We start from the raw sequence: 16,183 nt of genomic DNA, 5'->3' as shown, positions 1-16,183 counted from the left end.
ATATTTGTCGCGTAGCCCCGTGCATGACAGCAGCTCTCACTCACTGAGCACTGTGAGCTCCCAGACCGGCCACCGCTGATGTAAAGTTTAGTTATGCCGGTCACGGGAAGTGCAGTGAACTCAGGAGGAGGCTGCAGTACAGAGTGTGATGCCTGGTGTATACTGTATGCAGCAGTCAGGTGGGCGGACAGCGGCGGCAGCAGACTAACACCTCAGCAGGAGAGCCAGGCGGCCACGCATAGTGTTGGGCGAACATCTAGATGTTCGGGTTCGGGCCGAACAGGCCGAACATGGCCGCGATGTTCGGGTGTTCGACCCGAACTCCGAACATAATGGAAGTCAATGGGGACCCGAACTTTTGTGCTTTGTAAAGCCTCCTTACATCCTACATACCCCAAATTTACAGGGTATGTGCACCTTGGGAGTGGGTACAAGAGGTCAATGGGAAGTCAATGGGGACCCGAACTTTTGTGCTTTGTAAAGCCTCCTTATATGCTACATACCCTAAATTTACAGGGTATGTGCACCTTGGGAGTGGGTACAAGAGGAAAAAAAATTTAGCAAAAAGAGCTTATAGTTTTTGAGAAAATCGATTTTAAAGTTTCAAAGGGAAAACTGTCTTTTAAATGCGGGAAATGTCTGTTTTCTTTGCACAGGTAACATGCTTTTTGTCGGCATGCAGTCATAAATGTAATACATATAAGAGGTTCCAGGAAAAGGGACCGGTAACGCTAACCCAGCAGCAGCACACATGATGGAACAGGAGGAGGGTGGCGCAGGAGGAGAAGGCCACGCTTTGAGACACAACAACCCAGGCCTTGCATGAGGACAAGAAGCGTGCGGATAGCAATTTGCATTTTGTCGCCATGCAGTCATAAATGTAATACAGATGAGAGGTTCAATAAACAGGGACCGGAAACGCTAACCCATCACAGATGTTCATTGTTCATGTTACTTGGTTGGGGTCCGGGAGTGTTGCGTAGTCGTTTCCAATCCAGGATTGATTCATTTTAATTTGAGTCAGACGGTCTGCATTTTCTGTGGAGAGGCGGATACGCCGCCGATCTGTGACGATGCCTCCGGCAGCACTGAAACAGCGTTCCGACATAACGCTGGCTGCCGGGCAAGCCAGCACCTCTATTGCGTACATTGCCAGTTTGTGCCAGGTGTCTAGCTTCGATACCCAATAGTTGAAGGGTGCAGATGGATTGTTCAACACAGCTACGCCATCTGACATGTAGTCCTTGACCATCTTCTCCAGGCGATCGGTGTTGGAGGTGGATCTGCACGCTTGCTGTTCTGTGTGCTGCTGCATGGGTGTCAGAAAATGTTCCCACTCCAAGGACACTGCCGATACCATTCCCTTTGGGCACTAGCTGCGGCTTGTGTTGTTTGCTGCCCTCCTGGTCGTCCTGGGTTTGCGGAAGTCAGTCTGTCGGCGTACAACTGGCTAGAGGAGGGGGAGGATGTCAATCTCCTCTCTAAAGTCTCCACAAGGGCCTGCTGGTATTCTTCCATTTTGACCTGTCTGGCTCTTTCTTCAAGCAGTTTTGGAACATTGTGTTTGTACCGTGGATCCAGAAGGGTATAAACCCAGTAATTGGTGTTGTCCAGAATGCGCACAATGTGTGGGTCGCGTTCAATGCAGTCCTAGGCCGAAGAGGTCATAACCTAGGGTCACAAAACCTGTTTATTTGGGCAATTTAAATGGTGGCGAGTCTGACGTACATAAATCGCAGCAATGGCCGTTAGCAACGTCTGAATCTCACGAAATGTCTCATGCAGGTAGAGGACATATTGTTAGACTTGGGCTCCAAAGATGGGTTCCCTACATCTCTGCAAACCAGAGTTACAGGGCTCCAAATTTGGTAAAATCCCCCATAGGCTTTCATTGGGCCTCCTATTTACAGCTCCAAAATCTCACATCTTTTCAAAGGGCAATTACTCAGCAGTGGCAAATTTTCTAGCATTGTAGGGACCCTTAGGGGGAACATGACTGGTGAGTTTCGGGCCCCTAGGCCAAAGAGGTCATAGCCTAGGGTCACAAAAACCTGTTTATTTGGGCTATTTCAATGGTAGTGATGGTGACGTACATAAATCGCAGCAATGGCCGTTAGCAAAGTCTGAATCTCACGAAATGTCTCATGCAGGTAGAAGACATATTGTTAGACTTGGATTCCAAAGATGGGGTCCCTACATCTCTGCAAACCAGAGTTACAGGGGTCCAAAATTGGTAAAATCCCCCATAGGATTTCATTGCCTCCCTATTTCACTTTCCAAAATCTCACATCTTTTCAAAGGGCAATGGCTCAGCAGTACCAAATTTTCTAGCATTGTAGGGACCCTTAGGGGGAACATGACTGGTGAGTTTTGGCCCCTAGGCCGAAGAGGTCATAGCCTAGGGTCACAAAAACCTGTTTATTTGGGCTATTTCAATGGTAGTGATGGTGACGTACATAAATCGCAGCAATGGCCGTTAGCAAAGTCTGAATCTCACGAAATGTCTCATGCAGGTAGAAGACATATTGTTAGACTTGGATTCCAAAGATGGGGTCCCTACATCTCTGCAAACCAGAGTTACAGGGGTCCAAAATTGGTAAAATCCCCCATAGGATTTCATTGCCTCCCTATTTCACTTTCCAAAATCTCACATCTTTTCAAAGGGCAATGGCTCAGCAGTACCAAATTTTCTAGCATTGTAGGGACCCTTAGGGGGAACATGACTGGTGAGTTTCGGGCCCCTAGGCCGAAGAGGTCATAGCCTAGGGTCACAAAAACCTGTTTATTTGGGCTATTTCAATGGTAGTGATGGTGGCGTACATAAATCGCAGCAATGGCCGTTAGCAAAGTCTGAATCTCAGACGGCCGTGTTCGGCCGAACCCGAACATCACCCGAACAGGGTGATGTTCTGCAGAACCCGAACAGTGGCGAACACTGTTCGCCCAACACTAGCCACGCACAGAGGTAAGATGAGGTGAAAGCTGCTGGCTCTGACATTTACACTCCTGGACTCTGACTTTTGGTTATGCCGGAACGAGAGGTCAGGAGGAGTCAGGAGGTCAGGAGGAGAGGAGTAGGACAGTCAGTGTTCAGTACTCCTGGGGGGAAGGTGAGATATATATATACTGTACTGGCATCTGGCTTGTTTAACTCTACTAGTGGGCATGTGGGTAGCTACAGGGTGGGGGATGGAGAGGGAAGCTGACTGGGGGGCATCTGTGCTTGGCATCTGTCTTGGTACACTATCCTGGTAGGGGTGGCGGTTTGTATGGGGAGGGCATCAGTCTAGCTATACTGCACTGGGGGGAGGGGTGCGCATATTGTTAGCTATACTGGGGAGATGGAAGGGTAAAGCATCTGGCATGCTATACTATATGGGGGGGTGCTTTTCGGTCTGGAGTGGCTGACACAGTGAATAACAGCACCTGGACCAGGGGGGGGCACATATACTAGCTCCCTAATTGTGCTGTAATATGTACGAACAGAGGCGCCAAGCAGAGTAAAACAATGTTCTAAAAATGATAAAAAAAGGGAAGTCGAGGTGGACTTACCTCCCTCTGGTAGTGGAGATATACTCAAATGCAGAGTAAAAACATATATACAATTTATTCACAACTCCATAAAATCGCAATGCGTTTCGCGGTCAACAGTCCCGCTTCATCAGGCAGTATAGGAGCAAAAAACTGTAACAGATACAAGCATGCATATCAATATACCACAGATATGGACCATTAGCTCAAAAATATAAAATATAAAAAATGTGAGTACAAATTTATGCGAAACAACTAGGTATTTTTAAGATTAAAAAAAACTCTGTGTTGTGGATATTGCATGCATCTGCAAGCATGCATATCAATATACCACAGATATGGACCATTATCTCAAAAATATAAAATATAAAAAATGCGAGTACAAATTTATGCGAATTAGAATTAAAACTCTGTCAACATTCCCCAAAGATCCGTTATATACGGAAGAGTGGTATGATTATTTAGAGTCCTGTACGGGAGGAATGATGGAACGTATCATCAGAAAAAGGACCCTCCTTATTGAAGCCTTTCAGCCCATCATTTCCGAAACCAAAAATACACTAGCCTTATACACAAAAAGCAAGCAATACCAGCCCCTTATGTCCAATCTCGTCTCCCGTATCAAGAAATTTGAATTGGACACAATTGATGTCAAACTCAGGAAACTCAATAGGGATAGGTTGGCTTATGCAGAGCATAGGGAAAGGGAACGTAAGACCAGGTTCCCCCCAACCTATCCCCCTACATCAAACCCAACACCTACTGCCCCCCCCCCCCCCCCACCACTAATGAGCTTGAAGGTCCCACCACCTAAACCACCACCTGCACACATCTTTCCACCTTACCCACCTCCATTTCCAGTACCACCACCCACTTTCCCACCCCCCACGCAAGCACCCACCACCCCCATTCCTCCACCCCCAGCCTATAACCCACCAAAATTTAGCTTCGCACACACCACCCTGTTATAAAAAACCCTATTTCCTAAGATCCCCCTCCCCCCAGTTTCGGCCCTAGAGAAAGATACAGAATCTTCCCTACAACCGAATTTGATTTTACCTGTGAAAATACCCGACAACACTCTATTCAATCATCACACTGAGGTTAGGAAAGAACTCCAACTAACTAAGCCAACCGGAAACCCTCCCCCCAAAAAAACCCTCAACACGATCACCCTGACCAAACCTAAACTGCAGAGAACTACCCAAACCAAAAATAAAAACAAAAGAAGTACCCCTATTTCCAAATCCGGAAGAATCCACTTTAAACCTCAAAAAACACCAATTTACCAATTCCTGTCAGGTCCCCCTCCCATAACCATTTGCAATACCCTAACACAAAACAGATCAGATGAAGATTCTCCTGATGACCTTCGGGCATCGCAGATCACCATACATGACTCACCCACCCCCTCTCAGATTCCACCCACTTATCCGGCACCCTCTCCGAATGCAACAACCACCTGCAGCCTCATCCAAAATGGCCCTGTTGAAAACACACACAAATCCTTGGGATCTACGAGTCCTTTTTTAGAACTTCCTTCAACCTTGACCAAGAACACTCTCATCCTCCCTATTTCCAGCCCCACATGCCCCGTTCAAATTCAAACAATCAATCAGGAGACCGCTACTAGATTTAGAAAAAGCGGGTGTAGAGGTAAAAGAAAAAAGAGACAAAAAGGAACCATTAATCACCTAGACCAATACATTCCCAATACTTCCGTTACAAAATGCATTTTCAATCTCTCAGACCACACTCTCTCCTTTCATGAAACCAAACTGCTTGAAAAAGGCCTCTCATACTGCCCTACAAATTCTTCCAATCTTTCCGAACTGTTTGCAGACCTTAATGCATTCACCCGTAAACTGACATTAAAAAGACATTTTGCCATCAAGAATTTTAAAACACAAACCCAAAACCCTAATAATGCCATTATTGTCACCAATAATGACACTCTTCCCATAGTCACCATTGATCCCGGTGAAGTGCAAATAGAAAAATGTATCTCTACACAACTCAAGGGTAGGACCCGATTTTATCCAACAGCATCAAAAGGTAACCATATCCAAACTTTCTATACTATGGTATTAGAAGATCTACAGAAACTTAATTTCCAAATACCAAAAAAATCCAACCTGACAACCAGAGAAAAACAGGCCCTCGCCCAACTAAAACAAAATCATGACCTGGTAATAAAGCCAGCTGATAAACGTGGTGGAGTGGTGATCCTGAACAAACGAGACTACTTAGAAGAGGCCTTTAGACTCTTAAACAATACTGATCATTATGACAAACTAGACACTGACCCAACACCCGACTACAATAAAATACTCAAAACATTCATTAATGAGGCCTTCTTATCTGGCATGTTAACTAAAAATGAACGTAATTTTATTATAAACCAACAGCCCAAGACTAGTGTTGGGCGAACAGTGTTCGCCACTGTTCGGGTTCTGCAGAACATCACCCTGTTCGGGTGATGTTCGAGTTCGGCCGAACACCCGATGGTGTTCGGCCAAACCATTCGGGTTCGCCCGAACTACTAAATGCCCGGCCGAACAGGGCCGTACAGGGCCCCTGTTCGGCTGAACAGGGCCCTGTTCGGCCGAATACCGCCCCCCTATGGGGTCGCAGGCATAAGGGGGGAGCATGCCCCGATTGCGGGGGGGGGGGGGTCGGAAATTCCCCCCACCCCCTCCGCTAGCGCCCCCCCCCCCCCCCTCTGCCTGCTCCCCCATAAAAAAGTTGGCGTAAAGTTAAATATTGCCAGTAGTGGCTGCTGCAGTGGCTGGCTGGCAGTGGTGTGAATGAGGAGGAGGAGTCTGAGTATGACGCGTTGAGGCCGGGCAGCGTTAACTTTACGCCAACTTTTTTATGGGGAAGCGGGCAGAGGGGGGAGCGCTAGCGGAGGGGGTGGGGGGAATTTCCGAACCCCCCCCCCCCCCGCGATCGGGGCATGCTCCCCCCTTATGCCTGCGACCCCATAGGGGGGCCATATTGCGGCATGTTCGGGTCCCCATTGACTTGCATTGAGTTCGGGGTTCGGGCCGAACATGCCGAACATTTGGCCCATGTTTGGCCTGTTCGGCCCGAACCCGAACATACAGGTGTTCGCCCATCACTACCCAAGACGCCATTCTTTTATTACCTGCCCAAAATTCTTAAGACCCTGATAAAACCCCCTGGACGACCCATTATCTCTGGCATCAACTCCACCACCAGTAATCTCTCCCGCTTCATAGATAAACACTTGCAAATACATGTACAGACCCTCCCCTCATATCTCAAAGACTCCCAACACCTCATTCAACTTCTCAAACATCAAAACTGGGACACAGACTTTTATTGGCTATCATGAGATGTATCATCCCTCTATACTAATATTCCCCACACATTTGGTTTAGCAGCTCTCAGTCATTTTCTAAGTGAAGACTCCAACTTGCCCACCTCCCAAAAACATTTCATTGTACATTGCGCAGATTTCATTCTTAACCACAACACATTTTCCTTTTTGGACAATTTCTATCACCAACGTACCGGAACAGCCATGGGCAGCTCATTTGCACCTTCCTACGCCAATTTATCCATGGGCTACCTTGAACATATCCTCTTCACCCCCGACCATCCGTTTAGACATAACACAGTATTATATAAGAGATATATTGACGACCTTATTCTCATTTGGCGAGGGGATCCAAACTCCATACCGTCCTTTTTAGAATTCCTAAATAAAAATCCAGCTGGACTTGAATTCACATCACAACACCATCCCACAACCATTGATTTCCTAGATTTAACCTTTTTCATAGAATCCAATTGCATAAAAACTAAGAATTTTTTTAAAAAAGTGGACGCCAATAATTTTATACATTTTGACAGTTTTCATCATCGCCCCTGGACCACAAACACACCTTACAGCCAATATCGCCGCATCCATCGCAATTGTACTGAAGCCAGAGACTATCATGAACAATCCATTACCCTTACCAATAAATTCCTTGACAGACAATATCCCAAAAAATTAATAAAAGTTGCCAAATATAAAGCCACTATTCCGTCCAAGTTTCCGAACAACACTTCCACCAATACAGATACTGCCGCCCTACACCCACATTTCATTACTAGATACAGTGCACAACATAAAAACATCAGGTCTATCCTAGAATCGCGTTGGGATATTCTGACAACAGACCCATATCTGAGATCTTCCATTTCCAACACTCACGTTTAGACGTGCACCTAATCTTCGTAGCCTATTGGCACCTAGCAGACTCAAAACGCAACCGATCGCGAATGTAGACGACCCTACAATATCTTCATCCCCCCCAGGTTCTTCTCCTTGTAACAACCCTCGATGCCTGGCATGCCCATTTGTGAATATCACAACCACATTCTCATCAACCACCACCTCTAATCAATATCCCATTAAGCAACCCATCTCATGTGAAACAAAGAATGTAATCTATTTGATCTCATGCCCCTGCAACTTGCAATACGTAGGCCGCACAATACAAACCATCCGTACTAGAATAGGACAACATAAACGCAACATAATCAATAATTTTCCCCTTCACAGCGTATCACGGCACTCGGCACTCACCACGACAAAGACCCACACTTGCTAAACATCACGTTTATCGAAGCACTCTCACCATCTCTTTCACACCCCTTCGAGATCTTGAAACGACGGGAGATGTATTGGATACAAATTATCAGAAGTTTGGTGCCCGATGGGCTCAATGAGGTCTTGGTAAAGACCTTTTAATTTAATTTTATTGTCGCTCTCTTTTAGTGAATTTCGCTTCCTTCTTTTATTTTATTGAATTATTGCTCGCTTTTGGTGTTATTGCTTTTAGGCTTTTACTTTTTATTTATATTGTTGTTAATGTTGTCCCTTCATTATTTATATTATTTTATTATAGCTTTATACTTCCCAGATATATCACACCTTTCCTCAAGCAGTGACTACCGTGGGTCGTCAAAACGTGACCACGGCTGCAACCGATTTGTGCCCAAAACAACCCCTTCATATACCCAAATCTCCCTATCCCCCTAAAAGCACTCCCCTCCTCCTATTTGCCCCTTTCCCATATATGTGCGTATGTAGTTTTATGTATGTGTATGTATGTATGTGTGTGTGTATGTATGTATGTATGTATATGTGTATGTGTGTGTGTTTATGTATGTATGCATGTATGTATGTATGTATGTATGTATGTATGTATGTATGTATGTATGTGTATGTGTGTATGTGTGTATGTATGGGTGTATATATATGTATGTGTGTATGTGTATATCTATATATGTATAGATAGATAGATATATATATATATATATATATATATATATATATATATATATATATATATATTTGTGTGCATATTGATATGTGTATATTTTTTCATATTGTTCATATTTTTTATATTTTATATTTTAATTTTTTAATTTTTATTTTCATTATTTTTTTATTATTATCATCAATATTCCCTTATTTTAATAATTAATAATTCCATTTTTTCCCTTTTCTTTTCTACTTCACCTCTATTTCATAAATCTTTAATTTTGAATGTGACACTTTAAAACCCAAAAGATGGCCGCCAAGGGTAATGCGACCTCATCACTGCAGTGTTTCTAACCTAAAACATGGCCGCCACCAATGATGTGACTTTTTCTCCACACCTTACATTGTTTCCAACCAAAAATATGGCCGCCACCTATGATGCGACCTTTTCACTGCACTTTCCATACACTCATATTAGGTTCCCACCAAAGAAATGGCCGCCACCACTAATGTGACGTTAACGTCACACCCGCCCCCCTCTTGCATTGGCTGTTGATCATGGGGGCGTGTACGCTGCATGCGTGTCACGCTCCCATTGGCCACTTGCTAAACACAGCATTTATATATAGAAGTTAACATGGAGCCCGTCCTCACAGAGGTGCTCACACGCTTTATGGACCTGAACCAGGTAAGAGGTTACTCTTGGCAGAGAGCCCGCTGATTGCTTTTTTTGTGTCTGCAAAGGAAATATGACGTAGCACTTTAGACCCCTTCCATTGAATGTGATAAGCACTGCACTTTTGCCTATGGACAGTTTTGTAAGCATTGCACTTTTATCCTATGGTCTAGTTATTTGCACAGTCCAATTACTCCAAAAGGCAATATGATTCATGTGATACTTTTTTGTTGTTTAACATAAATTTGTATTCGCAATTTTATATTTTTCAGCTAATGGTCCAGATCTGTGGTATATTGATATGCATGCTTGTAGATGCATGCAATACCCACAAGACAGAGTTTATCTTAAAAATACCTAGTTGTTTCGCATAAATTTGTACTCGCATTTTTTATATTTTATATTTTTGAGATAATGGTCCATATCTGTGGTATATTGATATGCATGCTTGCAGATGCATGCAATATCCACAACACAGAGTTTTTTTTATCTTAAAAATACCTAGTTGTTTCGCATAAATTTGTACTCGCATTTTTTATATTTTATATGTTTGAGCTAATGGTCCCTATCTGTGGTATATTGATATGCATGCTTGTATCTGTTACAGTTTTTTATGCTCCTATACTGCCTGATGAAGCGGGACTGTTGACCGCGAAACGCGTTCCGATTTTATGGAGTTGTGAATAAATTGTATATATGTTTTTACTCTGCATTTGAGTATATCTCCACTACCAGAGGGAGGTAAGTCCACCTCGACTTCCCTCTTTTTATCATTTTTAGAACATTGTTTTACTCTGCTTGGCGCCTCTGTTCGTACATATTACAGCACTATTAAGTCCACCCCTGGTGGAGGGGTTCTTTCCCCATTTTCCTATCTACAGAGAGCGACTTTTATACCTGAGTGGGGTCAGGTACTAATACTCCCCACCTGCCTGTCAAGTGGTTGCCTGATGGTAACCCACCTTTGTGAGTATAAGATATTATTGCACTATTGGGCTCTCGGTGTCCTCTGTTTTGTTTTTACTAGCTCCCTAATTGCAAGCTAACTTTACTAAAGCCCCTACACATAATTAACTCATGGGGGGGAGGGGGCATTGGTACCTTGATAACCTGTACTGGGCGACACCTGTACCTTACTAGCCTATATAGGGGGGGGGGGGCCTAATGACGTATGAGGGGCCCCAAAATTTCTGATGGCGGCCCTGGATACTTTAAATAGTGGTGATCATTAACAAACTACTCCCCATCCCCTTCTTGCACCTCTGACACTGTAGTTGCCATTGACAGGTTTTGGTGCACCGTATAAATTGTTATGTATAGAGTGCTTAGGGGGCCCCATTGTAAAACTTGCATTTTCATCTCCTTACCTACACCACTGCCTCCTAGTGTGTTCTCAGGCTTCCTGTTCACCAAATGCCCAGCATGCTCACGGTGAAGTAGAACTCTTTAGAGTGTATAGGGGGCTAAAAAAAAGGACCAAAATGCCCTCTTACTAAAATTCTATGTAAAACAGAATTGTGTCTTCTTAAAACAGAAGGTATTTGCAAAAAGGGACAATTTACATATTCAGCAGTGATGCATTGTGGGGACACCTCAGAGCTCACTCAAACCTAAACAATCACAAATACCTTCTGTTCTTGGAAGGCAAAATTCTGTTTTACTCTTCCAGTTCAGTGAGCCAGTACCTCTTCAGTAAGGTGTCCTTGGGCAAGACACCTTAAGACTGCAGGGTGGCCTACTGAGTGTGCCCTAGTGGCTGCAGCTCTTAAGCCCTCTGTGTCCAACAGGAGAAAAAACACTATTGGTATAAAACACAGATATTGGTATTATTATTATTATTAATAATTAATTATACATTCAGTTTTAGTCCATAATAGTACTTTCCTATAATAATAATAATAAAAATTGTGCATGCAACACTGCGTTATATTTTCTATTGCCACATATCACGTAGAGCTAATAAAAGGTATGTGGAAAAGAAACACTTCACTAGCAAAAAAAAAATGTGTAGCGAAGAAACAGTAGTAGGACTGGCACTCAAATGGTTCCTGGAACACAGCAGCTGGACCCTGGTTGCAAGCAATACGTGCTCTAGGTCTCATACACATTAGTATTATCCACAGAACAGACAGCAGACCTGGCACCGATTTGCACTTATCCAAGAGTTTCCTTTAATCCAGCGGATACAAGCAATACATAAAGAGTAAAGAGGCGGTCGGCCTAACAGCCGTTTCGCAGGTTGCCCTGCTTCTTCAGAGGCACAAAGACTTTGTGCCTCTGAAGAAGCAGGGCAACCTGCGAAACGGCTGTTAGGCCGACCGCCTCTTTACTCTTTATGTATTGCTTGTATCCGCTGGATTAAAGGAAACTCTTGGATAAGTGCAAATCGGTGCCAGGTCTGCTGTCTGTTCTGTGGACAAAAAAAAAATGTGTCTGTGTGGGAGGAGCTGAAAACATTTCACTTTCTGTCATCAATCATACACCTGAAACTTTAAAGGTAGATTTTTTTTTCACGCTGGAAGGAGGAAGTGCTCCATAGTGAGGCTTGCAACGCGTCCAATAGACGCTTGCAAACTTGTTGAAACGCTTATATGTGTAAATTGTAATGTAAAAAATATGCAGATGTAGTTTTACTATTTGGACACAAGATGGCCACCTTGAGTTTAGTTTTTTCTCCTTGTGCTTCTCGATCACCGGAAGCACAAGGTAGATAAGGAAACTTTTTTTGCAGAAAGACTGAAGCCTCTAGTAAGAGTGCTTCGGTTTTTCTGCTGGGGACACGGATCGGTTATCGGGAACCATGTTCCCGTTCACTGATCCCAGGGCTACCGGGGACAGCACGGGGGCACGGGGGCGCGCCCGCAATCGCGCGGGAGTGCGCTGAAGCACGGCACCGCAGCAGAGCAGCTGTCTGGACGTGAGGATCACATCCAGGCGGCAGAAATGGTTAACTACAGGCACCACATTTAAAGCACCGAGCGGCCTCTCTTCAGTACAGAGGCGCTTCTCGTGTTATCTGCGTTTCACTGGTAAGATTTTTTTACTTTTATCTGTGTAGTTATGCTCTCCCTGTTCCCTCCATGCTTTCTCATCCTATTGACACCTAATTTTACCCCATAGACTATGTGCCTTATAACACGCTGCTGCATTACCTACATATGTTGACCATACTATATCTCTATGTGTGTATGTATATAAATGTTTTTCCCTACTAAATAGGTCACTATACTTTGGTGAACACCTATAATGGCCATATTGAACTATACCACTGTTGCACCTTTTCCTTTTTCTACACCAATTATACTGTTGTACTTTTTTGCATCACACCAACTATAAGTTATAGCAGTATACACTTTCTATTGCACAGTATTGTGTTTACCACAGCTACAAGGTCAATTGATGATTTATTACTGTGATTTGCTAAGCTTGGTTTAGGTTGTACTACCATATATCTGATATCTAACATGCTAGTCCATTGAGTGATTTTAGATAATTGTTGTATGCGATTTAGAAATGACTATTTATTGCATGTGGCTCGCTATAGCAAAAAAAATATTATTTTTGTCTCTGTCTACAGTTTGTCCCCTTTCTTATTGCCTGATGAAGCAGGCTACGCCTGCGAAACGCTTTGCATCTATTGGGGTACTGATAATAAATGTATTTGTTAGAATTGGACAGTTTATTGAGCCTGCCTTCTGGAGGTAAGTCCACTACTGCCTCCCTAGCAATTTTTAAGACTTTTAAATTATTTTTATCCTGCTGGCGCCTCTATTCTCTTACGATTATACTGTGTCCACCCCTGGTGGAGGGGTGACCTACCCCTATCTTTACGACCTACAGAGAGCGACATATTAACCCTGAGTGAGGACAGGTCTTATCTCCTCATCTGACTATACAGTGGTTGCCTGTGCGTTAACCCATTTTTGTGAGTATCTTGACCTCACATGTATATCATTCCACGTTTCCAATTCATACTACACCATAGTGGGCTCTCAGTGTTTCTCGTTTACATACCTTCCTGCGTTCCCCCACGGCTGTTCCTCTCTCTAGTGTCTGACGCTACTTTGCTACTTCCTGTATAAACCGGAAGTAGCGTCAGACACTAGAGAGAGGAACATCCGCTTTAAAAAAAAAAAGCATTTACAAAAAAATACATAAAATTTTTACGTTAGGGACTCCGCTTTTCTACTATGTATGGCATGAGGGTATGTAACATGTTATATATGAGGTTGTCATTATTAGCAACAGATAAAAAAAAACTGAAAAAAATGCACTTTTATTTCCAAATAAAATATTGGCACCATACATTGTACTAGGGACATAATCTAAACTGTGTAATAACCGGGACAAATGGGTAAATGAAATGTGTGAGTTTTGTTCACAGTAGTTATTTTAAAACTATAATCGCTGAAAACTGAGAAATAATTAAAAAAAATCATTTTCCCAGTACGTCTCAGGACAGCAACCCTGAGACTTGTCTCCATCCACTACACACTGGACAGGAACTAGATAAAAAGATTTGCATAATTGGTTAGGTAGCAGAACATATATAAACCCTCTCATGTCCTTACCCCCTCAGTTGTCTTCCTGTCCAGCAGGATGCTAGATGTGAGGGGAGTGCTGGCCACCCATGCTAGTTGCAGGAGCCGCGGCTTGGATGATCCCCTGGGTCTGCGCAGGCTAGTTGTCCGGGCGCGGGATCATGCAGCACGCTCTGCCTCCCCTGAGTGAACTGAGCGTATTGCGGAAGAGGATCGAGCGCTCAGGAAGTCCCGCCCACCTGTCATGTGACCGGCGCCGCACGTGACCCGACGCCGGAAGCAGGAAGTTCCTGGCCGGCGTGCGCTCCACGGAGAACGATGCTGCATGGAGTCAGCAGGCTGCTGACTAGACGGCAGAAGCGATGGAGGAAGCGCTTCTGGGAGCAGTAGTTCGTTTAAGGTATGGAGCCATTTCCTGTGGGAAAGGGGGCGGGCAAAATTGTTAAGAGCTATTTAAGCTGGGCTATGGTCACCATTTGGCTGTTGGTGACCATGGAGGCTGCCGCTGGATCTTCCTCCCAGGGCTCTGTGGAGTCAAGCTCCGTTCCCTCTCTGGTATGTGCATTAGTTATTGCTACATATCTTGTAAAAGAGGTTTATTAGGCTTCTTTGTGCTAATGGCTGGTATTTGTTTGTTGTTTCAGCCAAAAATGGATAAATCAGACTCTAAAGCTGAATCCAAGTCTGGATCAAGACAAGAAAGAGCTGATAAGCCTGAGAAGCCTGATAAGCCTGACAAATCTGTACCTCATTCAGGTTCAAAATCTGCGCATAAAACCCCTAAGAAATGTGCTATATGTGGGAATAAAATGTCCTCATCATCTAAGATACTATGTCAGGACTGTACACAGAAGGTGGTCAGAGATGAAACACCTACTATGATGGAAGAGTTAAAGGGTTGGATTAGGTCTGAGATTTCCTCTGCAGTGCAGACGATTAAGACACCCGAGACTACAGTTAATGTTGTTCCTACCCCTTCTCCTGCTATACACCCTGCACCTCCTTCAGACTTGCCAGGTCCATCAGGTTCAGTTTTAGTAGATGACCCTAATCTAAAGAGGAAAAGGAAAATAGATGATTCAGAAGAATCAGATATGTCAGAAGGGGAGTTGGAAATTTCCTCTCTTGAAGAAATTCCATCAGAAACTGAAAAGTCTACTGATAAATCTGTTAAAAATAAGAAGTTTGCTTTTTCCACTGACTTTATGAAGGAGTTGTTAGAAGCTATGCACCAGGCTATGGGGATTACCACGGAACAAAGAACTTTGTCTCCGCTTGACCAGATGTATGAAACTCTGTCTGACCCTCAAACTGCTTTTATACCAGTACATAGTAGTCTTAAGGGAATTATCAAAAAAGAATGGGATAATCCTGATAAGAGAGCTTTTTGGCCAAAATCCTTGAATAAGAGGTATCCTTATAGTCCAGAAGACCAAAAGTTTTGGGGGGCTTCACCTAAGCTAGACCCATCCTTATCCAAGGTGTCCAGGAGGTCAGATCTTCAATTTGAAGACTTTGGAAGTCTTAAAGACCCGATAGACAAGAAGATGGATAACATCTTGAGAAGGGCCTGGGAAGCAGCATCCCTGAACTTCAAGCCTTCTGTTGCCTCTACAGCAGTAGCGAGATCATTAAAGCTGTGGCTAATTGAGGTACAATCCCAGATTGCTTCAGGGACGTCTAGGGAAGAAATTCTGAACTTTTTTCTAAAGATCTTACATGCAACTAATTATTTATCTGATGCAGCAGATGATTCTGTTAGGCTTACAGCAAGAACTACCGCCCTGGTTAACTCGGCCAGAAGAGGAATCTGGGTGAAAACCTGGCAAGGAGATACGTCATCTAAGTCTAAGTTATGCAGTATTCCATGTGAAGGGGGCTTGCTGTTCGGGTCTAAGTTGGAAGAGACCCTGGAAAGATCAGCAGATAAGAAGAAAAATTTTCCATATAAAAGGAAAATTTTTCGTCCCAATCGTTCCTTTCGTCCCTCAGAAAAGACGGAACAGAATAATAGAGGTTCCCAAAGAAGGAAATGGGTCCCTAACAAGACTCAGAGACCAAGAAATAACCCTCAGTACTCTTCCTCGGTGCAGCAACCAAAGCAATGACGCCAGGATTCCAGTGGGGGGCAGACTAGCGCACTACTACGAACAG

This window comes from Hyperolius riggenbachi, chromosome 4 (assembly GCF_040937935.1).
Source record: "Hyperolius riggenbachi isolate aHypRig1 chromosome 4, aHypRig1.pri, whole genome shotgun sequence".
NCBI lineage: Eukaryota > Metazoa > Chordata > Amphibia > Anura > Hyperoliidae > Hyperolius > Hyperolius riggenbachi.
This window is presented reverse-complemented; position numbering follows the sequence as displayed.